General features: G+C 42.8%; 1 protein-coding gene across 2 annotated transcripts in view; it reads left to right on the top strand.

Moving 5' to 3' along the window:
* The first annotated feature begins 2981 nt into the window (after positions 1-2981).
* The window catches only part of RASGEF1C (RasGEF domain family member 1C), a 214854-nt gene continuing 192862 nt past the window's right edge, over positions 2982-24973 (top strand). For both annotated transcript variants that reach the window (XM_043983159.1, XM_043983158.1), the window contains exon 1: positions 2982-3251. The gene's annotated coding sequence lies outside the window, so the exon portion shown is untranslated. The remainder of the gene's footprint in view (positions 3252-24973) is intronic.

Raw genomic sequence — 24973 nt, 5'->3', positions numbered from 1 at the left:
GTCCTGAAGCCTTCCTTGATCTCTCCCAGCTGGGAGGATCTTTTTCCCCCTCCAGTTTCCCCTAGCATCTCCTTTTCAACTCATCCAGGCTCTCCTTTCCTATATTGTATTTATAGTTCTCTGTGTTCAGATCTGAAATTCTACCTGGTCCAATTTCCCTCCATATCCAGAAGAAGATGTTGAAGTCTAGAGAGAGAAAATGAATTGCTCAGGATGAACCAGCTAGTTAGTGCTGGAGCTAGGGTTACAACCTATTTCTCCATACTTCCAGCCCTGGGATTTCCACACTGGCCTAAGGGTGACTTCCTGCAGAGAAGATCCTCCTTTTGACTTCCCCTGACTCCCAGGAAGGGACACTAATATGCTTTGCATAAAAGAAGCACCGATGTCCTTTATCTCACAAGCTTGTAGTTAGGGGAATTTACTAAGACTCTCCTTGTCCTAGTGTCCTTTCCTCAAAAGTGAAGAACAAACATGTAACTAGGGTGAAAAGACTATGTCTGGGGCAGCTAGGTGGCGCAGTGGATAGAGCACCGGCCCTGAGTCAGGAGTACCTGAGTTCAAATCGGCCTCAGACACTTAACACTTACCAGCTGTGTGACCCTGGGCAAGTCACTTAACCCAAATTGCCACAAAAAAAAAAAAAAAAAAAAAAAAAAAGACTATGTCTTTGTCCCAGGCTGATGAATTTAAGGATCACCAAATTTAGAGGATGCAGATGGCACTTGTTGCTTCAGTAGCATAGAGGCAACAGAGCTTAGGGGCTAGTTAAGCAAGGGTAATTAGTGAAAATAGGGAGCTACACTCTTTTTGTGGTGGCAAGGAATTGGAAATTGAGGGGAGGCACATCAATTGGGGAATGGCTGAACAAGTTCTGGTACATGAATGTAACAGAATACTATTGTGCTGTAAGAAATGATGAGCGGGCAGATTTCAGAGAAACCTGAAATGACTTACATGAACTGATGCTGAGTGAGATGAGCAGAACCAGGAGAACATTGTAGGCAGTATCAACAGCATTGTGTGTTGATCAACTGTGATAGATTTGACTCTTCTCAAGCAATACAATGATCCAAGATAATTCCAAAGGACTCATGATGGAAAATACTCTCCAAATCCAGAAAAAAAAAAGAACTGTGGAATCTAGATGCAGATTGAACCATACTATTTCTACTTTTTTTCTCTTTTTTGAGGTTTTCCCCTTTTGCTCTGATTCTTCTTTCATAGTGTGACTAATGCAGAAATGTGTTTAATGTGATTGTACATATATAACCTATATCAGATTGCTTGTTGTCTTAAGGAGGGGGAAAGGAGGGGAGGGAGAAAAATTTGAAACTAGAAATCTTAGGAAAACAAATATTGAAAACTATCTTTATATGTAACTAGAAAATAATAAAATACTTTTATGATATAAAAAAGAAAATAGGGAGCTACCTGATGGAGGGACAGGATAAATTCCTCCCCTGTCCCACTCTGTTCCAGTCTCCCACCCTTTTGCATGTCATAGGACCTCCACTTCACATCGTGGTGTTCTACCCCACCCCTACCCCCTTCAACTGAGGGTGGACTTGTCTTGTGCACAGTTTGTACCAGCTTAACTCCCTTCTCCCATGGACATGGAGTCATTTCCCAGCTTAGACCAAAGCTTCTTAAACTGTGGGTTGTGACCCCATATGGGGTCAAGGAACTCAATGTGGGGGGTCATGTAAAATTTGGCAGTAAATGTTTGATTTGTATACCTATTTATATATCTATACCTGGTGTCGTGAGTGGAAAAAGTTAAAAAGCCCTGTGATAGACTGGTTGCACTGACCAACTCAAAAGTCAAAGAGTTGACTCTGCCTCCCCAGAAGAATCTGCTGTGGTTTGCGGCCCTGGACTAGTAAAACAAATAAGCAGGATTGGTTGGGTTGGACCTGCCACCTGGCAGTTCTAGTCAGGTCACCTTGGTCAGGTAACTTAGCCTGAGCTTCATTTTCTCAAAGAATCCAGTTCCGAAGTACTATAGAGTCAACAGTCACCAATTCCTATCACTGTCCTGGCTTTTCCTAACCTCCTTTTATTCAGCAGCCTCTGAGAATACTGTGAGATCTTAGAGTCCAGGCCAAAGGGCCCCTGGACAGCCTAGCTGTTCTCCCTCTTCCCTCACCTCAGCCCAATTACTGGTCTAGACCTTTCAAGGTTAGGACTAACTCCCCGGGCTGGGGTGGGGTGGGGTGGGGAAAGGCAAGGCCTGATTGGAGCTGCAGGAACCCTACTGATAGAGGTCAGTGGAAGGGCAACAACTGAGGGGACCCCCAATTCCAGCCTTTGCCCCTCCCTAGAATCTAGGGAGCTATTCTCCATTCAACCAAGATCAAGTAATTGCTGTATTCAGAAAACTGTGCTAGGTGCTGGGAGGAAGAGACACCATTTAAAAAGACAAGGCCCCTACCTCCATTGAGTTTGCCTAGGCAACTAGGAGGAATAAGACACCCGGCACACCAATAACTGTAATATGCAACATTACAAGTGCAAGTGAGGACCGGGCTGGAAAAGGTCCTTTCCTACGGTGAGCATCGGGCCCAGCATGCTGGAGGAGGCAGCATTCGAGTTAGGAAGGAATTCAGCAAGAAGAGGAGGGATATTCTAGACATAGGGAAGCATGGGGTAGGAGGACACAGTATGTTGGGGGGGATAGAGTTCAGTCTGGGGAGAGTGGAGTGTAGAGTTCATGGAGGGAAGTAATAGGAGATAATCTGGAAGAATGGGGTGTTGCCAGATTGTGTGGGATCGACTGCCCGGCCCTTCCCAACACCACTAGATGCCCTACAAGCTAAAGATACTGCTTATCCCCCTCGACCCCGGCTCGCATTCAGCACCCTGGTCCCATTCCGCGCATCTTCCCCCGCCCCCTATTTTTAGTGTTTTGCGCGGCCGCGAGGCGGCGCCCAGGACTCCGTCGGTGCGCTGCGCGCTGCCTGACTTGGGGCGGGCTGGGAGGGGCGGCGGCGGCTCCTTAGCCGGCGGCTGCGGAGGCAGGAGCTGCAGTGGGTCCCCGGCTTCTGCCGTGTGTGCCCCGCCTGGCGCCCCGCCCGCCCGAGCTGCCGGGAGCTCGTCCCTCGCCGGAGGATCTCTAACCCTGGCGACCTGTGCGCACCCTGCGCCGCCAGGTTCGTTCTGTCCTGAGCCGGGCTGTGCCCAGGAAGGTGCAAGTGGGGATGGCTGTGCCTCCCGGCAGGAGCAGAGGAGACCGGCGCGCCTAGCCGCGGGTGAGTAGCACCCCTGGAAGATGCGGCAAGAGCAGGAGGAGGCGGGGTCGTATTTTGGGGGCCCACGAGTGTGTGTGTGTGTGTGTGTGTGTGTGTGTTGCGTATTTGCGCGCGCTTGTGTATCCGCCCCGCGGGCGTCCAGAAGCTGAGCGCACCTGGTCCTTGAAACCCCCACCCGCAGGGCTTCCGAGGAAGCTGAGCCCTGAGCCCGGGAGTAAGATGACCCCATGCACAGCCCTGTGTCTCCGTGTGTTTGTGGCTCTGTGGGTCTGCGTGTCTTGGGGCTTGTGTGTGTCCGTCCCCAAGTCGCCGAGAATCCACTTGCCTGTGTATGCCTCTACCTTAGCATCTCCGTGTGTGTGTGTGTGTGTGAGTGTAAGCCCCGCGAGCCTGCTCCTGTCTCTATGGGTTTCTGGCCCTCCGTGGGTCCGCATGTACCTGCGTGTTGCTTCATGTCCATATGATTTTTGTATATATCTCTATGTGCTTCCATTTGTCTGTGCATCTCTGTGTATGTGTCTGTGTGTGTGTGTGTGTGTGTGTCTGTCTGTCTGTCTAGAGTGCTTCTTCTGTTTTCCATTTCCTGGAAAAGATACACTGCTCTCTCTGACTGGGAAAGGTGAAGATGCCCCGCAGAACCTTTAAACATCTCAGGAACACCACGTTTGTGACTGGAGGTGCGATCACTGGTGGGGTGGAAGGGTGTCGTGTGTGTGTGTGTGTGTGTGTGTGTGTGTGTGTGTGTGTGTGTGTGTGTGTGTGTGTGTGAATAAGCAAATACTTAAAGGTCAGGCTGTTTCATTTACCTGGTACGAAAGTGAAAAGTGTACTAGACCTGTAATTAGGAGTCCTAAGTCCTAGCCCTGCCACCAAGTAACTGTGTGACCTTGGACAACTCCCTCTCCTAGCTTCAGTTTTCTCTGTAACATGTTACTTTTACAACAGGATCTCTAAGGTCACGTTCATCTCTTATGGATGAATTTTGAAGACACAGTCTGCCCTGAGAGTTAAGATTCTGAGAGACATCCTCTCCCCCCCCCCTTTCCCCCCCCCCTACAACCTTGGAAGGGTGGAGGGGAGAGGCAAGACAGAGCAGGATAGGCAGAAGAGGCAGGGCCAGACTTCTGCTCTGAAGGAGGATGCTTTTCCATCCAGAGCTATAGCTTCAGGAGGAAGTTGGGGGTGGGTAGGGCAGGGAGAGGTCTTGTACCATTAAAGTTCTGCTATTGGCAATTCACGCTTTGGGATCAGGACTTTGTGGCATGATCTTTGCGGGTTAGGTTTTCACAAAAGCACTCCTGCACTTCAGTGACACTGAGATTCCTGAGGGGACTTGCCAGGCTAGTTATAGACCTTGTTGTTGCCTTTCAGGTTTACTTAGATGTTGCTAGGCTGGAATATGAGAACATCTGAGCCAAGAGAGGCCTTGAAGCTCACATGGCCCAACTCACTCATATTCCAGATAAGGAAACTGAGGCCCAGAAAGTTAAGGCACTTGCTCAAGGCCATATAGATAATGGTTGGAAAATGGGAATTTAAACCCAGGTCCTTTGACTCCACACAATGCCCTTATTTCACCAGGAGATTTTCACAAAGTAATCCCTGAGGTTCCATTGCAATTGAAATTTCAAAGGGGAACTGACCAGCTAAGTGTCACTGATGTCACCTTATATATAGAATATGTATAGAATTCTAAGATGTCAGAGCTGAGAAGGGTCTCAAAGGTAGTATAGTCCAGCACTGTCATTTTATTGTGGAGGAAACTGAGGCCCAATGACTTCCTCAAGGTCACACAGATCACTAGTGATAGAGCCAGGACAATATAGACTCTGATCAATCTCAGGTTCCCCCCACCCCTACTGTCTCAGAGGGGGTAGGGATCCTTAGTATAATTGTGATCCTCCAACTTTCCATCTAGAAAGCAAGACAGATGTCACAGAGATCCAGCCATGGTGGGGAGTTTGGGAGCTAGGGAGGTGAAGGAGGCGAGAGCCTTCTCTGCGTGTGTGAGCGGCAGCTGCATCACCGCACCTGTGCACGCTTCATCTTTGCCAAAGACAGCTCTACTCTCAGCAGGCAGATTCTGCCTAAAACTCCAGCCAAGATGGGGCAGATAAATAATTCACCCTTGGACATTTGTCTTCAACCGGAATGGGAATTTCCAGTGTCAGTTCCTGGACTTACTTTGGAACAATCTTGATTCACATGGCTCTAGGGTTTGTTGAGAAACTCAAAACAGAAAGGTATTTTCTTACTAAAGTTTACCAAAATAACTCTCCTATCTAACCTGCCTACTTTTTTAAAAAAAGTTACTTTTTAGGCTTGTGTTAATAATAAACACATTTGCATAGTGCCCTTATGTTAGGTTTGCTGTGAGCTTAGTTTATAGCATTGCATCTAAGTCTCATTACTGGAAGAGGCAGCTTGGGTAGTGGATTGACTTTAGAAACTTTGGGTTCAAGTCCCGCCTTTGACACCTGCTAGCTGTGTGACCCTGGACAAGTCACTTAACTTCTCTGTTCTCCAGTCAGCTTTCTAAGACCAAAAATTGCAGACCTGGTTGGCCCACTCTGGTGGAAGGAATTTCACTATATCAAAAAAAATTACATCTGGTATTTTTTTTTAATCTAAAAATTCTAGCATTACAGAATATTATTTGTTGTTTACTCATTTTCAGTGGTGTTTGACTCTTTGTGACTCAATTTGGGGTTTTCTTGGCAGAGATACTGGGATGGTTTGTCATTTCTTTCTCCAGATCATTTTCCAGATGAGGAAACTGAGGCAAACCATGTTAAGTGACTTGTCCAGGGTCACACAGCTATAAGTGTTTGAGGCCAAATTTGAACTCAGGTATTCCTCACTTCATGCTGGGTACTCTATCCACTGTGCTACCTGGCTGCCCTATAGATCCCAGATGGATCATATTTGAAGCTGGAAGGGGCTTTAGAAGTCACTGAGTTCAATTCCTTCATTTTACAGTTGAGAGAACTGAAGCAAAGAGAGTTTAAATGGCTTACTCAAGGTCACACATCCAGGAAATTTCAGAGGCTAGATTTGAACCCAGGTCATTGGACTCTAAATCTAGCTTTTTCTACTACTCCATACTTTAAGACAAAGCAGCCAAGAAGTCACACCTGCCTGAGGAGCTGGGATTGTCATTTATCGGGGTGCTTGAGCACACTGGCAATGACCTGGAAGTGGATATGACTAAATGTCTGGTCCATGATGAAAACACACAAACACACACACAAACACACATACACACACAGAGATGTATATAAATACAGAATTGCTATAGGACCTTGAGAAAATAATTTCATTTCCCTGGGCATCAGTTTTCTCATGTGTAAAATGAGATGGGACTCAGTCTCTACATCTATTCTTTGTTGTTGCTTGTCTTTCATTCTTGAAAAGGACCATGACATGGGGTGATGTCATGACTTTCATTGAATTGAATTTAAGTGGGGGAGGGCTGTGCAAGGTTACCAACCTCACTCTCTCCTCCAGAGCCATCTGGGTCCAGTGGCAAGATATATATCAGGATTGGGGCAGCTAGGTGGCACAGTGGATAGAGCACCAGCCCTGGAGTCAGGAGTACCTGAGTTCGAATCTGGCCTCAGACACTTAATACTAGCTGTGTGACCCTGGGCAAGTCACTTAACCCCAATTGCCTCACTAAAAAAAAAAAAAGATATATATCAGGATGGAGATGGCCATGGATGTTTTTTAAAGGCAATTGGGGTAAGTGACTTGCCCAGGGTCACACAGCTAGTATTAAGTGTCTGAGGCCAGATTTGAACTCAGGTCCTCCTGACTCCAGGACCAGTGCTTTATGGGCTATCTCACCTAGCTGCCCATATGATTCTTTGATACTTCCCTGAAGAGACCAAAAATTCCCAGTAGTATGAATGTTCCATCATTATTGGGTCAACTGTTCTGGGTATCAAGCAGCCAGTAACTATGGAGGTCAGAGCATTCTTCTTAGCATTAACCATGGCTGGATCGTGTAGTAAATTTCGGCTACTGAGAGTCAAGTCTTTTGGTTGCTCTGGCAATGAGGTATGTGCCAAGACAGGCATGGAGAAAGGTACTTCCAAGGGACCAGATTAATAGCCCACAGGCACAGAGGGAAACAACCCACAGACATAGAGGGAAACAGGAACAAGGAGAATGTGTTGTCCTTGAACTTAGACAGTCTTGGTTAGTCTAAACAGGCCATTTATATTAGACAAATAAAGGGAGAAAATTCTTTCACTAGGGAGATGTGTGGATACCTTTTCCTGATAAACACCATGGCTTTAGAGTTGGAAATGTATCTTAGAGGTCAACTAGTCCAATACCTCTCATTTTTATAGATGAAGAAACTGAGGTCCAGAGAGGTTACCCAAGGTGAAATAGGTAATAAGTGTCAGAATTGGCATTTGAACCCAGCTCCTCTTCCTCTAAATCCAGCTTTAGAAGTCCAAAGTGACTTTTTCAGTTCCCAGAAGTAGCAAATAACATGGTTGGGAATCAAAGAAACTCTCTCCACAGTGCCACTTGCTCTCATTTCCCTCAAAACTCAAGGTCCAACTTCAGAGAAGGTTCGCAGGTCTGAGGGAAACAACATGTAAACAGAGAAGTAAATAAAAGATGCATCCAAAACAATAGATTAGATACTGGAACTGTGATTTCATTGGTTTAGTGAACTCTTAGACAGATATAGTGGTAAATGTTTAACAACTAGCTCTGGCAGGAGGATGTAGACATGACTCACTTTATTTTATTCATTCATTCATTCATTTATTTGCTGTTGTTCATTTTTTCTATTTTTATTTTTTCTCAATTACATGTAAGGATTTTTTGAGCTCCAAAATTTTCTCCCAACCTCCCTTCCCTCTCCCCTCCCGAGGCCAGCAAGCAATTTGATGTAGTCTATACATTACTATCATGTTAAACATATTTCCACATTAAACAGAACCAAAGGAAAAAAAACCTGCAAGAAAGACTAAACAAGAACAATAACAGATAAGCGACAACAAAGGTGAAAATAGTATGATTCAGTCTGCATTCTGACTCCATAGTTCTTTTTCTGAATGTGGAGAGCACTTTCCATCATAAGTCTTTTGGCATTGTCTTAGATGATCATATTGCTGAGAAGAGTTAAGTCTATCACAATTGATCATCACAAAATGTTGTTGATAGGGTGTACAATATTCTCTTGGTTCTGCTCATTTCAGGCAACATCAATTTGTATAAGGATGTGAGTCACTTTAAAGTTTAATTTTCATTATAAACATTTTCTCCATCACTTTCTAAAGACTAGACAATCAATAAACAATGATACATTAATCCCTGGTGTGCAGCTTCTGTTGATTTCTGAGGTGTAAATACTCATATTGAAATTTTAATAATGGGCTAGTAAGCTGGTTAGAGCTGACTCTAGCATACCTCTCCTCCCCTGCCAAGAAACTCCCTTTACCAATGAAGGTCAGCACTTTCTCTGTAATAAGTAGTTGTTTGTTTTGTTTTTCTTTGCAAGGCAGTTAGGGTTAAGTGACTTGCCAAGGGTCACACAGCTAATAAGTATTAACTGTTTGAGGTTGGATTTGAACTCATGTCTTCATGACTCCAGGGTTGGTGCTCAATCTACTGTGCTACCTAGCAGCTCCTGTAAAAAAAAGAGAGTGGGGAAGAGGGAGGAAGGAAGGGAGGGACAGAGAGAAACAGTGAGACAGAGACTGAGAGATAGAGACAGAGACAGATGCCTAGAGCACTGAGAGTTTAGTGACATTCACACAGCCAGTATTATTCAGAGACCATGGTTTTCCTGGTTTTAAGGCCAGATCTCTACCCACTACACCCTTTAGAAAAATAAATACAAAGTGAATCCAGGGCTCTTGGTTGCCTTGCTTTAAATATTTCCTGGAATACAGTATAGTAGGAAGCTGGATTTAGGGTCAGAGGATATGAATTCAAATCACAGCTGACACTACCTGTTTGACCTTGGGTAAGTAATATAATCTTTCTGGGACTTCATTTCCTTAGCTGCAGAAGAGGGGGTTGTACTCACTGACCTATAAGGTCAGTTCTAAATCTGTGAGCCGTTTGGGAGCTATTCTAAGGTACTCCTTGTACCTACCCCTTACAGAGATTTAGCATTGCTCAGCTCATTCCTCAGCATGCTTGTTTCAGAAATGTGGGTGCCCATCCACCCCACCCCTGCAGCTAATTAATTGATACTGTCCTTGGCCAGTTTTCTGGGCCTGATTCTTGAGCAAGAGTTTCTCCAGCCCTGGATCACAGAGGGGACACACTGATCTAGAATCCTTATTTCATAGGCATATTCTGACCAGTAGCAAAGATCACAGTGACAGACAGATTTAATTATCCTCCTATCAGTCTGTTGCAGATATAATTGACCTTGCTGTCTGATGGAGAGAATAAGAGGCATCTCCTTTTTATGAAGGGAAGACTTGGGCTGCACCACATTGGCTGGACTTGTGGGTTTGCTTTTGTGCAAGCTGTTGGACTGGAGGTACTGGAGAGTATTAGAAATGTTTGAAATCTACTTCACCCCACCACACCAATTTCCAAGTCAGTATATTTGTGTGCATTGAAAACAAGTTATTTTCAGAGTCAGAGAGTCATCCAATCACACGAGTTGGAAAATGCCTCTAAGGTCATCTAGTCCAACTGCCCAAGCAGGAATTCCTTCCATAGCATCCTGGATACAGGATCATCCAGAATGTGTTTGAAGACCTTAAGTAATGAGGAGCTCACTACTTCCTGAGATGGCCCTTTCTATTTTTGCATAGTTCTGATTGTTAGGAAATTGTTCTTCATATCAAGCTAAAATCTGTCTCTCACAGTCTTCACCCTCTCCCTTCTTCCCTATGGGGCTAAGCAGAATGTCTATCCCTTCTTCCTTATGACGGGCCGTCAGATGGCTCTTATGGTCTCCTCTTGACCAAAAAAAAAAATTCCCTCTTCCTTCAACTGATACTTGTATGGCATGGCTCTAGTTTTATCTTCATCTTAATTGTCCTCTTCTGGAAGATCTCCAGTTTGTTGATGTCATTTGGAAAATTTGGCCCACAGAACTGAACAAGATATTTAAAACATGCCCTGACCAGTTGCCTTCCTCACTGTATATTATCACTCTACCAATGGAGACCAAAGAAGTCATCCAGCTTTTTGGATAAGCTGTGCTATATTCTTTGATCATTATTGAGCTTTTGATCCATTAAAACCTCTTGTTCTTTTTCATAATAACTTGTCTAGCCATGCTTCTCCCATTTTTATACTGATAGTGGTTGTTTCTTAATCAATCAATCACTTATTTATTTATTGGTTGATTTTTTTGAGCATTTATCCTAGGTTTTTCTTCTTTTTTGTTGTTGTTGAGTTGTTTCAGTTGTGTCTGACCTTTTGTGATCCAATTTGTTTGTTGGGTTGTTTTGTTGTTCTTTTTTTGGCAGCAAAGATACTAGAATAGTTTGCTATTTCTTTCTGTTCATTTTACAGATGAGGAAACTGGAGTGCCCAAGGTCATACAGCTAAAATTTGAAGCCAAATTTGAACTTGGAAAGATTAGTCTCCATGATTTCAGGCCCAACACTCCCACTGCACCATAGTAGGTTTAGAGTTTCCTTAAGTGTTCACAAAGTATTTTTAAATTGCTTCTCTTCAGTACAAATAAGCAATATAGTATCATTAAAAAAAACAAACACTGCACTTGGCGACAGAAGACAGCTTCAAGCCTTGGCTCTGATACTTATAGGGTTTGTGACCTTGGGCAAATCACTTAATTTCCATGAGTATCTGGTGCCTAATACTCTCCTCGGGATAATCATACTCACCCTCTCCATGAGAGGTTGAAAGGAAAATTCTTGTGGAAGCATTTATTAAACACCTACAAACTGCATACTAGGCTCTAGAAATACAAAGACAAAAGGGACATAGCTCTGACTGTCAAGGAGTTTATGTCAGGGACATAAGATGTAAGTACAAAGTAAAATATAAAATAATACTGGAGGCAGGGAGCAATACTAGCTGGAGGTCTCAAGCAAGGCCTTATGTAAGATGTGGCACCTGAGTGAGCATAAAACCCTATTAGGCATTCATTACTATTCTTATTTTATCAATATATTTAAAAAATGTAAAACATTTTTTTTGTGAGGCAACTGGGGTTAAGTGACTTGCCCAGGGTCACAAAGCTAGTAAGTGTCAAATGTCTGAGGCCAGATTTGAACTCAGGTCCTCCTGACTCCAGGGCCAGTGCTCTATCCACCATGCCACCTAGCTGCCCCTAAAATTTATTTTAATGGTAGTATACAATGATAATGTGATCTCAATAAACTCTACCTATCTAAATAAACTTGGCCTGTACTCTAAAGCCCTTCCTGCTCTCAGGAGGCTTGGACCATCCTTTGAGAACCGTGGGACTTTATTACAGAATCTCAATGTTGGGACTTCAAAAGTCAGCTAGTCCAACCCATACATGAATGAGAATCCCTTCTTCAACACTAAAAATAGTGACACAAACTTCTCTTGAAGATTCGTGGTGACAAGAAACTCACTTCCTGTTTAGATAGTTCCTTCCATTTTTAGACATTAATTATTTGAAAATTACCTTTCTTATATTGAACCTGCTTACTTCTCTACAACTTCTACCCAATGCACCTAGTTCAATTCAATTCATCTCAAGCATTTATTAAACACCAACTGTGTACTGGGGACTATACATTGTAGAGCAGATATTGACTGGAATTTATGGAAGGAGTTTCCTCACTGGTCAGTTGTTAACATTTCTTAAGCATCTGCTATGTACTAAGCACTGTACAAAGAATTGGGGATAAAAAAGACAAAGGACAATTCCTGCCCTCAAGGATCTTACAATCCATGGGGGAGATAGAAACATCTATGTAAATAATGATATATTCAGGGTAAATTAGAGATAAAGAGCCACTGGAATGGATTGAGTAGGAGTGTGTGACATGGACATACTTTCACTTTAGGAAAATTACTTGGTCAACTGAGTAGAAGATGGAATGGAATGGAATGGTAGGTGACTTGTGGCAGAAAGATCAATCAGTAGGCTGTTTCAGTGATCCAGATGTGAATTGATGAACTACACTAGGGTAGTGGCAGTATCAGAGGAGAAGGGGATGTATACAAGATATCTTACATAGGTAAAATTGACAGCCCTTGGCAACAGGTTGGATATGGTGAGAAAGAATGAGGAATCAAAGACGACTCCTAGATTGTGGGGGACTGGAAGGATCATGGTACCTTCAATAATAATAGGGAAGTTAGAAAGAGGTGAGAGTTTTTGAGGGAGATAATAATAATGAGCAGTTTTGAACATGTTGAGTTTAAGGTATGTACAGTAATCCAGTTCAAGATGTCCATCAGTTGGAGATGCAAGACTGGAGGTCAACAGAGTGGTTAGAGCTAAATCAGTTGATATGAGAATCATTAGTAAAGAGATGATAATTGAGTGCATGGCTGCTGAAGAAATCATGAAGTGAAGTAGTATAGAAGGAGAAGAGGACTCGGGACAGAGCCTTGAGGACATCCATTGTTAGTCGGCATGATCTTGATGAAGATCCAGCAAAAGTGACTGAAAAGGAGTGGTCAGAGAGGTAGAAGGAGAACCAGGCTAGAAGAGCATCAGAAACCTAGAGAGAGGAGAGTATTAGAAGAGGGGGGTGATGGATGGTATCAAAGACTGCAGAGAGGTCAAAAAGGATGAAGATTGAGAAGACACCATTATATTTGAATTTGTTTTTTGCAGGGCAATGGGGGTTAAATGACTTGCCCAGGGTCACACAGCTAGTAAGTGTCAAGGGTCTGAGGGCCAGATTTGAACTCAGGTACTCCTTAATCCAGGGCCGGTGCTTTATCCACTGCGCCACCTAGCCACCCCCTATATTTGAAATTTAAGAGATTTTTAGGAACTTTTGAGAGCACAGTTTCAGTGGAATGATAAGGTCAGAAACCAGACTTTTGAGAATTAAGAAAGTGAAAGGAAAGGAAACCAAGGCACCTGCTGTAGATGGCCTTCTCAAGGAGTTGAACAACCAAAGGGCAAAAGATTCTCTCAGGGATGGATGGATCAGGTGAGGGTTTTTTTGAGGATAGGGAGACCCGAGCATGTTGATAATCAGTAGAGGAAGGAAGCAGTCAGTAGACAGGGAGAGATAGAAAGTAGATGAGAGATTGGATGCTAGAAGGGGCAATATGCTAGAGGAGACAAGCTGGAATGGGATCACTAGGAATTCCTATAACAGAACTGGTCTAAAAAATGTTCCAGGGACTCTACTAGGCTTTCTTTGTTTTTCAAAATCAAAAATAAACAAGGAACTTACACTCTGTTGGGGAAATGATATCCACACAGAAAATACCAGATATAGGGGGCTGCTAGGTAGCACAGTAGATAAAGCACCAGCCCTGGATTCAGGAAGACCTGAGTTCAGATCCAGCTTCAGACACTTGACACTTACTAGCTGTGTGACCCTGGGCAAGTCACTTAACCCCCATTGCCATGCAAAAAACAACAAAGAAAATACCAGATATAACACAGACATATGTATATACACATACACATATAGTAATTTCTGAGAGGAGAGCATAGGTCAATTATGATGAGTAGTTTGCTGACAATGAATCGGGGGTTCCAGGAGAAACAATGGAAGCACAGAAATGAGAGAAGACAAGAGAAATGAGGCTGACGTGCATGGATAAAAGGAATTTTCAGTCTGGGCAGCCAATGACTCAGAATCACAAGGAATCTAAGTGGAGACCACACTTATATTTCACCCCATTAGATCTGGCCCCTCGTTCTAGCCTGTCAGGATATTCTTAGACAATGATTTAGATGGCCTCTGCAGCTCTTTGTCATCTGAAATTGTGATGAACATGCCATCTCTGCCTTGATCTAAGGCACTGATAAAAATACTGAGCAGAATATGGGCAGGGACAGATCCCTGGGGTGATCAACTTGAACACTTTCTCTAGGATGGTATCAATCCACTCTGCACTACTCTTTGAGTTTGGTCATTCAACAGAATCTGAATTCCTCTAACTGTATTGTCATCTGGCATCCTATCTTTAAAACAAACCCCAGCAACTTTTTAATTGATGTCTTTTGGATTTTTTTTTTACATCACCATCATTTTATTTAGTATACTTTTCTCTTACTCCTCCCAGAGAGCCATCCCTTATAACAAAGTGTTTTTAAAGATGAGAGAGATTAAGCACAAGAGATAATACATCATAAAAGTCTGAAAGGGGCAGCTAGGTGACAGTGGATAAAGCACCGGCCCTGGATTCAGGAGGACCTGAGTTCAAATCCAGACTCAGAAACTTGACACTTACTAGCTGTGTGACCCTGGTCAAGTCACTTAACCCTCATTGCCTTGCAAAAACCAACAAACCAACAAAAAACAAAAAAAGTCTGAAAATAGTGTAATCTTTAATACTTGCATACCTCCCACTTCTACCAAAGAATGCGGTGGTGGTGTCTTCTCCTATGTCTTCTTTCAAACAATGTTGATCTTTAAAATTTTTGTAACATTAACATTTGGCTCTTTTCTGTGATTGTTTTTATCATTTACACTATTGTAGTCACTTTGTTCATCATTTTCTTGGCTCTATTTACTTCACTCTGCAGCAGTTCTTGTAGCTCATGCCATGCTTATCTGTATTTATTTTACTTTCTTCATTTCTTAGAGCACAATCATGTTCCATTCCATTTATGTACCACAATCTGTTTAGCCATGTCACAATTGATGAGCATCTCCTTTGCTTCATTTTTTTCTGTCACAAAAAGTCTAGCCATATTTCAGCGAATATGGTGACTTTCTTCTTATCAATGGTTTCCTTGTGATATGACTCTAGTAATGGAATCCCTGGATCAAAAGATAAGGATATTTTAGTAATTTTATTTACAGAATTTCAAACTGATTTCCACAATGGTTGTATTAATTCACAGCTCTACCAATAATGCACTAGTGTGCCAAACTTCCCACAACTCTTCCAATCTTCCTATTTGTGGGTGTGAAGTAAAACCTCAGAGTTGTTTTGATTTGCATTCTCTTATTATTAGTAATTTGGAGTACCCATGTATGTGTTTGTTAATAGTTTGCAATTTTTCTTTTGAGAACTTTGAGAATATTCTTTGACCACTTAACTACTAGGGAATGCTTGTCTCATATATATATATATATATATATATATACACATTATATGTCATACACACACACATATACTCATACATACAACACACGCATATATATATGCATATACATATGTATACAATATAGGTTTATGTATATTGTACATATACATGTGTATATATACATATACCTATAATATTAAACCTTAATCAGAGAAATTTGTTACAAAGTTTTCCCCCAGTCCACTGCTGCCATTCTCATTTTAGGGACTTTAATTTTGCTTGTGCAAGAAGTTTTTCAGTTTCCACAAAGCTGTCATATTGATATTGCTAACACACATTCAACTGTGTCACACCTGATCCTCTCAACTACATCTTTCCCAAATTACCTTACATTTAATGACTTTGTATTTGTCCTTTTTATATTTATTCTATCTGTACTTTTATATATACTTTCCCCTCCCCCTCCATTAGAATGATAGTTCCTTGAAAGTAATGATTGTTGCATTCATTGTACTTGTATCCTCAGCACCTAGCATGATGTCTTGCATGTAGTAGGTGCCTAATAAATGTTTGTCGATTGATTGACTGTGGCTCCCAGGATAAAACGCTGATTCCTAATCTTGGAGAGCCTTTTATCTGGCTCCAACCTTGCTTTCCAGGCTGGTCGCACATCACTCTTCAGATTCCAGACACACTGGCCTGCTGGCTGTTTTCCTGTCCACAGTACTCCATCTCTTGTCTCTGTACCTTGGCACATGCTGTCCCCCATTGCTGGAAGCCTCTCCCTCTTAGAGACCCCTATCTTTCTTCAAGGCCCTGCTCAAGTGCTTTCTCTTAGAAGAGGCATTTCTTTTTGGGTTTTTTGTGTGTGTGTGTGTGTGTTTTTGGTGGGGCAATGAGGGTTAAGTGACTTGCCCAGGGTCACACAGCTAGTGAGTGTCACATTTGAACTCAGGTCCTCCTGACTCCAGGGCTAGTGCTTCATCCACTGCTCCACCTAGCTGCCCAGAAGAGGCCTTTCCTAACCCTCTGGGAGGTTTGTGCTTCATGCCCTTGAAATTACATTGTATCAACTTTGCATATATTTTGTGTCTGCTTATCTGAGTAAAATTGTTTCCCTCTAATAGAATATCAGCGTTTTGAGGGCAAGGACAAGTTTGGTTTTTTGTATCTCTAGCACTTGACACATAGCAGTTGTTTAATAAATTCTTGTTGATGTACATGCAACGTAGTCAGTAGGCTGGGAAGTCCTGCCCTGATATTGAAGATCATATGATCATAACTTTGAAGCTACCAGAGAGCCTAGAGCTCCTCCAGGTCAACTTATTTTCTAGATGAGAAAGCTGAGGAAACTCAGAAATGAAGCAAGTTTTCCAAGGTCACACAGGCCGAGGGATAACAGCTTTAGCACTCGAAGGGGCCTTAGGGATGATCGAGTCCAACCCTCTTATTTTGCAGGTGAAGAAAGTGAATCTCAGAGAAGGAAATAGAAGTGCCAAAGCTAGAATGGAGTAGAGAAAAAAATTGACCCAAGTCCTTGGATTACAGATCCAGCCCTCTTGTCTTCTGTGTCACACTGCCTTACAGAGAGGGCGACGGGAGAGGGAAGAGAGAGAGATAGGCAGCCATGTAAGCACCAAGGGATGCCCATAACAGGAGAGAAATCCAATAATTTTCTGTAGGAAAAGGAGGCAGGTAGTGGTAGAGGTAGCACAGTGGATAGAGTGTCAGGAAGACTCATCTGCCTGAGTTCAAATCTGGCCTCAGACACTAGCTGTATGACCCTGGTTGAGTCACTTAACCTTGTTTGCCTTAGTTTCCTCATCTGTAAAATGAGCTGGAGAAGGAAATGACAGATCACTGCAGTATCTTTGTCAAGCAAACCCTAAATGGGTTCACAAAGAGTAGGACATGACCAAAACCCAACTCAACAACAACAAAGGGAAAGGAAATTTGGATTTAATTCAGATCCTTGGTTTCACAGAAAAGCTTTCCTCCAAGCCCATTTGCAAAGCTGTAAGCCCTTGAGTGTGTACATAGAGGCCCAGCTGTCATGTTATCTTCATCGTTCTGCTTGCCAATAACTTGGGGCTGACACCCGGGACCCAGGAAAGATTTGTTAAATAAGTGAGTGAGCAACAAAAGGGTTACCCAAATGGATTCTGTTACTCATTAAGTACCAAAGCAATTGAGATTCACGAAGCATCTTAAACAGCGCAGAACAATTCTGATCAGGTTCTCACCTCCTGGCGAGGAAGCAGTGTGTTCGTGGGGGGTGGGGGGTGGGGGTGCTGCACAGTCAGCACGTGTGCTTACAGCACTGTGACCCATTTAAAAGGCACTACCTGCAAGGTTCCAGGGATGTTGCTTTAGCTATAAAAGAGATTATTGGCTCTGGTCTCGGTGTCTCTCAGCCTCTTTCTCATTTCCTGATTAACCATCGTGGGTAAGTCATACATGGTGATGTTTCCAGGGGGCTCCAAGCCTGCCTCATTATTTGATTGGTGCCTAATGAGATTTTCCTGCCCTAATAATTTCCTTTTGCAGAACGATTGCAGGATTGAGATTTAAGCTTCTTTCTGCATCTTGAAAAAGTCACCTAGCAGGCAGGGCTCTATCCTCGTTTCCAACAGACATACCCTGGTTGTCAGCTTACCATTATCTAGGAGCATAGATCTAGATCTCTGAGGCCACTTATTCCAGTCCCTTCATTTTACAGATGAGGAAACTGAGGCCCAGATAAATGAAGTGACTTGTCCATGGTCACATAGAAATACCTTAGTATCAGAGGTGGTATTTGAACCTGGGTCCTCTGACCCCAGAGCCAGTGCTCTTTCCATTGTACTCCAATGTCTTCCCAGACAGGCAAGTTGTTTTTAATCATTGTTTCTCTATCTGTCAAATGGGGGCAATGATAACTGCCTTATCTACTGCTAGCAGTGAATTCTCATGTACAGTGAATCTGTCTTCCTTTCTCTCCCTGTTCAGAGCTGAAGGTAAATCACAGTAACTAGGATTCCCCATCTGACTACTTGCTCTATTTTTTTGTTAATTCAACTTCCTGATGATCAAAATCCAGTTAATTCTAAATTCTTCTGCTCTGGTCCCTTGCGTTTTAAATGAATGAGGCTTTAGCTAAGTACAAAACGTCAGTCATACTTAGGAAGGAGGTAGAATTAAAGCTACCACAAACCTTTGAAAGTTACAAAATGTGCCCCCTTTTTCTTCCTTCAAACCAAGAGGAGAGTGCTGTGTTCCTTATACAGAGAAGTGACTTCTGGAGTTCTTAAAAGCAGCTTTCCTTCTAAAACTCAGACCTAATCAGAGACAAGTTGCAATCTTCTTCTGAAGCAAGCCAGGCCTCCCCAAAGCATTCCATCTGGGATTGTCTTAAAATGGGCTATTGACTGTCTCTGAGATATACAATTTGTGTTATATCACATCCAGGTTGTAGCCAATTGTCTGCTTTCAAATAAAACCCTCTGAGAGCTTAGGTTTGAACAAGGTACAAAGTCGATACATCTCACAGATGCTGACTGAGCACCATTGGAGTGCAGTAGGGCCCTTTACACATTGTAGGATCTATCTTCCTAATGTTTAGATCCAGTCACCTCTTCTATCCCCAAACCTTCAATGGCTCCCTACTGCATACCAAATAAAATTCAGACTCCTTCATCTGGCTGGCAAGGGCCTTTGTAATTTGGCAACAGTCTACCTTTGCAGTCTTATTTCATATGACTTCCTTCCATGAACTTGCATTGTTGCCTCTTGACTTCTTTCTGCCCTGTGAACCTTTGTGATTTTGCACCTCCATGCTTTTGCATACACTTTCCCGTGTCTGGAATCATGCCCCTCTCCAGTGATACTTGTCGAATTCCTTATCACTTATTTCCTCAAATTTCATTGTTGTGGTTTGTTTTTATGCCACAATAATTTTGCAACTATTTCTCCTCTCTATTCAACCCTCCCTTGTAATAAAGAAAACATTCTTATATAAATGTGTCTGATGGAATGACTATGTTTGACAGAATATTCAGTAATCTTTTTCCATAGTCCCTTCCTTTCTACCAAGAGGTGGAAAACATATTTCATTATCTCTCCTCTAGTCCAAGATCGGTCACTGCAATTACACTGAGTTCAACTTCCTTTTGGAATTGTTTTTGTTTCCATTATTGTATTCACTATGTACATTTTCTCTTGGTTCCTTTTCTTCACCCAGTATCATTTCTTACAGATATCACCCCATTTCTCTATATTCCTTACATCTGTTATCTCTTATGATGCCAAGAGTATACCATTATATTTGCATAGCACAATTTGTTCAGCCATCTCTGACTGAGTATCCATTTTGTTCCTAGTTTTTTGCCTTCAAGAAGGTGCTGCCATGAACACCTGTCTGTTTTCTGCTTTGCTTTCTTTCTTTGACCTACCTACTTGTTAAGGTATATGCCCTGTAGTGGAATTACTAGGTCAAAGGCCATGGGCATTTTAATGACTTCTCTCACATAACTCCTAATTGTTTTCTAGCACAGTGGGGTCAATTCACAGCTCCACCAACAATGTATCGCATGCTCATCCTTCAAGATCTGACTCAACTGACATTGCTTCAAGGAAGTTTTTCTAGTTTCCAGCCCATCCCAGTGGACACTCATCTTTTTTTCTTCTCCTAACCTCACATAATGCAATGTTTTTGCTATACTTCTTATCTGTACTTATGTTTTATTTTATATTGTAACTATTTTTCTTTTTTTTTTTCTATAATGGTAATATATACTACTACAGGGGGCAGCTAGATGGCACAGGAGATAGAACACTGGGCCTGGACTCAGGAAGACCTGAATTCAAATCTATCCTCAGACACTTATTGGCTGTGTGACCCTGGACAAGTTCTCATCCTAATCCAAACACTCCTTAGCTGTGTGACCTTAGGCAAGTCACTTAAACTCTCTGTACCTCAGTTTCCTCATCTGTAAACTGGGGATGAAAATAGTACCTAATTCCCAAGGTTGTTGTGAAGATCAAATGAGTTAACATACATAAAAATGTTGCAACCTTAACGCAATGTATAAATGCTAGATATAAACTCTGTGAGGTCAAGATCCAGGATTTAGCTAAACAGTACTCAGGAGTACCCCAAAATGCTAAGAAATATTTACTGGCTTGAGAAGCAATTGCTGATCTGAGACACCTTCCCCCCTCCCCACCCTACCCCCTCACACCAAGCAAGCAGGGATGAGATCTTAGGTTTCCAACCATTTGTGCCCAACCACAAGGGCTTTCTCTCCAAAGATTTCAGCTAGCCACTTGATGTTTTTTTTATTACTCTTATTCACTTAGTTTTATTCTATAGCCCACCAAATTTGTGTATGTATGCAATTCTCCTATCAGAGTATGAGCTCCACTAGGTCAGAGACATGTCTTATTTTTCTAAATATTCTCCTCCAAATGCCTAGTACAGTACTTTGCACATAGTGGGCCTTTGATGTGTGTTTGTGATTATAATGATAAAATTTGATCTCGTACAAAGACAGGAGAAAAGGTGCTTCTATACCTTCTTCAGAGGTGGTGGCCTATGGGTGAGGAATGTCAAACATACTGTATGATTCTGTTGGTATTTTGGCTATTTACCATGAGCTGCTTTTTTCCCCTTCTTATTTTATTCTTGGTTACGAGGAATGGTTCTCTGGGTAATTAAGGGGGAGATACATATTTGAAAACTAAGGCAATATGTCAGTAAGAAGTCATTTTTTTTAAAAAAAATTAAAAATAAATATATAAGTGGTGCAGTGGGATTAGGCATTCTGTATTCTTTAATACAAAGGTTTAAGGATCTCTCTCCACTTCTCTGCATCATAAAAACAGGAGAAATGTCAAGATAATTGAGTGATGGTGATACAGGAATGGCTCGGAAATAAGAGCCAGAGCATATGGCCAGTACTTTTCTGTCCCATTGAGAGGGAATGTGAGGAGAGGCCATTAGTGAAGATAACTGGAAAGAATGGGATGGCCGAGGGAAGTGCCAGGTTTAGAATACATGGAGGCAGAAAGAATGTCTGTTGAAAAGTTGGAAGATTCACTGACAATAGAACTTGAGTTCTGAAGGACACCATTAAGTGGACTAGGCAGTGAGTGAATTGGTTTGGAGAGGATCATGGGTGATTCGAATAGGAATCAGGGCTTGGGGAATGTAGTACAGGCCTGCCAGTAGCACCAAAGGTGTGAGGTTGGATGAGATGAGATTACTGTGACACGCACCCTCAGCAGAAATCAATGGATAGAGTAGGTTCCCAACCTATGAGTTGAAGAACCCCTGGGGATGGCAGGACTCGAAAGTCTTTGTGAAGGGTCCATGAATTTGTATGTATACCAAAGTGTTGTCATTTTCATCAACTTTACTTAGCTCCAACTAAATATTCAGTGTGATTCAGTATAATAAACAAACAACCAAACATACCTTCTTTTAAAAGCCTTGCATATGTATTACTATTTTCAAATGTACATCTTTTTTGTGATTAATAAAATACAAATTCACATAAAGCAAAGAGAGAAAGAGATTCCCAGGATCTACCTTCTACTTCCTTCACTCTTTCACTGCTGACCTAGGGCCTGGGGAGCTGGGGAGAGGCAACGCAAGGACGGCCACATATGCTCACTGCTATCAGAGTTATCTCCCTAGTACAAGGCCTGATGCATCAATCCCCTGCTCAAAAACCTTTCATGGCTTCTGACCATATACAGGATAAAGTCCAAACTCCTTAACCTGGCATTCAAGGCCCTCTCTACTTTGGCCTCAAATTATCTTGATAGTGTCATTGCCTTCTATCATTTCTCCTCAAATATTCCTCACTCCAGGCAACCTGGATTACCCAACAAATATTCTCTGGACATAGGGCTATAGGAACTTCAACTGAAATGGACCTTTGAGATCACCTAGATTAGTCTTCATTTTCCAGATGAAGAAAGTGAGGCTTGGCCAAGATCATACAAATAGCAAATAGCAGGTCTGGTACCAGAACCCACATCTTCAGTCCATAAATCCAGTGTTCATTCCACTTCTCTAGGCTTTTGAGTGCTCATACTGTTCTCTATACAATCTCACTCCCCCATCTCTTCCACACTGGAATCCTATGATTGTTCAAGACCTATTCCTAATCCCTTGTCCTCTGTAGACCTTTGCCATTCTCGGTCAGAAATGGCAACTGTTCCTTTGAACTCTTACTCCCTTTTTGCACCATCCTTGGGCACTTATTAACTCTACTTTGCATTTTGGTTATTTGTGTCATTTCCTTGTTAGCTCCCTGCAAAGGACCTTGTATTCTGTAGATACAGTCACTGTGGAATGAGTTCATCATTCCTTCTTGAAACTATCCATTGTTTCAACTTGCTTGTGTATATTTAATTCAACAAAGGTTTAATACATGCCTGCTGTGTACAAAGATGAACCGAACAATGATGTGATCCCTGCCCTCAAGGGGCTCCCTATCTATTGCAGGGGCTAGGTAGGGAGGATTAAGCACATAGGGGGAGTCTCAGGGAGATCATTTCTGCCTCTGGCTGGGGCACTAACAGGAATTAGAGAAGCCTTGAAAGAGGATGAGGCCACAGCTAGGTGGCACAGTGGATAAAGCACTGAGTGCCTTGGATTCAGGAGGACCTGAGTTCAAATTTGGCCTCGGACACTTGACACTTACAAGCTGAGTGACCCTGGGCAAGTCACTTAACCCTCATTGCCCTGCAATTAAAAAAAAAAGAGGAAGAGGTGGCCCCTGAGCTGGACATTAATACCATAGGACAATGGGGAAAGTGGATTTGGAGTTAGAAGACTTCAGTTAAAATTCAGGCTCTGTTGCTTACTACCTTTGTGACCTCAGGTAAATTTCTTCACCTCTCTGGGCCTGTTTCTTCATCTTTTAAATGAGGGCATGGGAATAGATGACTTCTAACTGTAATTCTGTGAGCCAGTGATGGGAAGGGATGGAGTGCAATGTCTCTAGGAGGAGATGGAGTCAGAGGGAGTCAATTCCAGGCCAATGGGATGAAATCCCAAAAGGATTCTCCTATCACAGGGCTCTGGAGAGTGACTGGTCAGTCAGCAGGCAGATCTGCTACAAAGAGTGTCAATAGTAACAGATTCCACCCTCCCTGGGCAGGCCAGAGGCTCAAGAAAGCATTGTTACCGTGAGAAAGCACAAATGTAATGTGTCAATGGACTTAGTAATATTTTTAAAAAGCAGCCTGCTTCCAAGCTGGCCCCCTGTAGATTTTGGGATATACTGGTGAGCTGGAGGAAGGCCCTATTGAACTGGCCCAGCATGATGCAGGCTCAGTCAAAGCCATATTGTTTAGGAGAAAAAGTATTGGACTAGACAGTGTCAGAAGACCTGGGTTCAATTCTCATCTCTGGTACTGTCTGTGTTACCTTGAGCAAGTTGCTTGACTTCTCTGGGCCTCATTTCCTAATGTGTAAAGTGGGGAACTTGGACCAAACGACTTCTAAGGTCCCTTCTAGTTCTATAAATAGCAAATTTATCCTATTCTTAGCTTGTTTTTATATAGTTGTTTGCATGTTGTCTCCCCCTATGAGATGGTGAGCTCCTTGGGGGCTTTCTTGTATCCCAGTGCTTAGCTCAGTTCCTGGTATAGAGTAGGCACTTTTTTGTTTGTTTGTTTTTTTTGTGGGGCAAGGGGGGTTGCCCAGGGTCACGCAGCTAGTAAGTGTCAAGTGTGTGAGGCCAGATTTGAACTCCTGAATCCAGGGCCAGTGCTTTATACACTGGGACACCTAGCTGCCCCCAAGAGTAGGCACTTTTAACAATGTTTGTTGACTGACTGACAGCATTCATCAGGCAGCTGCTATGAAAAGAGCATCGGAGGTAGAGGCCAAAGAGTTAGGTTCAAATCCTGACTTGGGACAAATTACACAACTCTAGGAATTTCAATTTCATAATCTAAAATCAGGAGGTTTGGCTCCATGGCCACTGAGAGTCCCTCCAGCTCTGCCCTTATCGCCTTGTGAGCCTGTGTCTTTTTCCCCTTGATAAGTGCCTAGTGCCTACTCTCTGTGGGGCTCATCTTCACTGGCCTCCTCGGCAATGGCTGGTAATCAAGGCTTCCTTGAGCAATCGGAGACCATTGTGCCGAGCCTGCCTGATCCCAGGATATCTTTGTTTGTTACCCGCACAGCAGGAGGAACTCGATGCATGGCGTCAGCTCCGGGTATTTTTAGCTTCTCTGTAGTGACATGTCACTGGGTTTCTGGGACCAGCCTCAGGCTCTAGCTCAAGCTCCGGAGTCCCTGTCGGAGCCTATCACATCTTGCCTTTGTATTGAGGTTACTCAGGTCCATGTCTAGACAACACTGCCCTCCCCCCACTGCCAGCTACTAGAGTCTGATGACAGGGGCTGTGACTTATTCATTTGTCTCCCCTCATGTTGTGCCTAAGTCTCTCTTTGCATAGTAATTGTCAGCTCAACTCAAATCACTCCATGTAAACATGTATTAAACACCCACCGTGTTCAAAACACTGGGTCAGTGGTTTCAAAGATTAAAATAGAGATA

The sequence above is a fragment of the Dromiciops gliroides genome, chromosome 2 (genome assembly GCF_019393635.1).
Source record: "Dromiciops gliroides isolate mDroGli1 chromosome 2, mDroGli1.pri, whole genome shotgun sequence".
Taxonomy (NCBI): domain Eukaryota; kingdom Metazoa; phylum Chordata; class Mammalia; order Microbiotheria; family Microbiotheriidae; genus Dromiciops; species Dromiciops gliroides.
The sequence above is the reverse complement of the archived record's forward strand: the minus strand, read 5'-3'. Positions and strand labels throughout refer to the sequence as shown.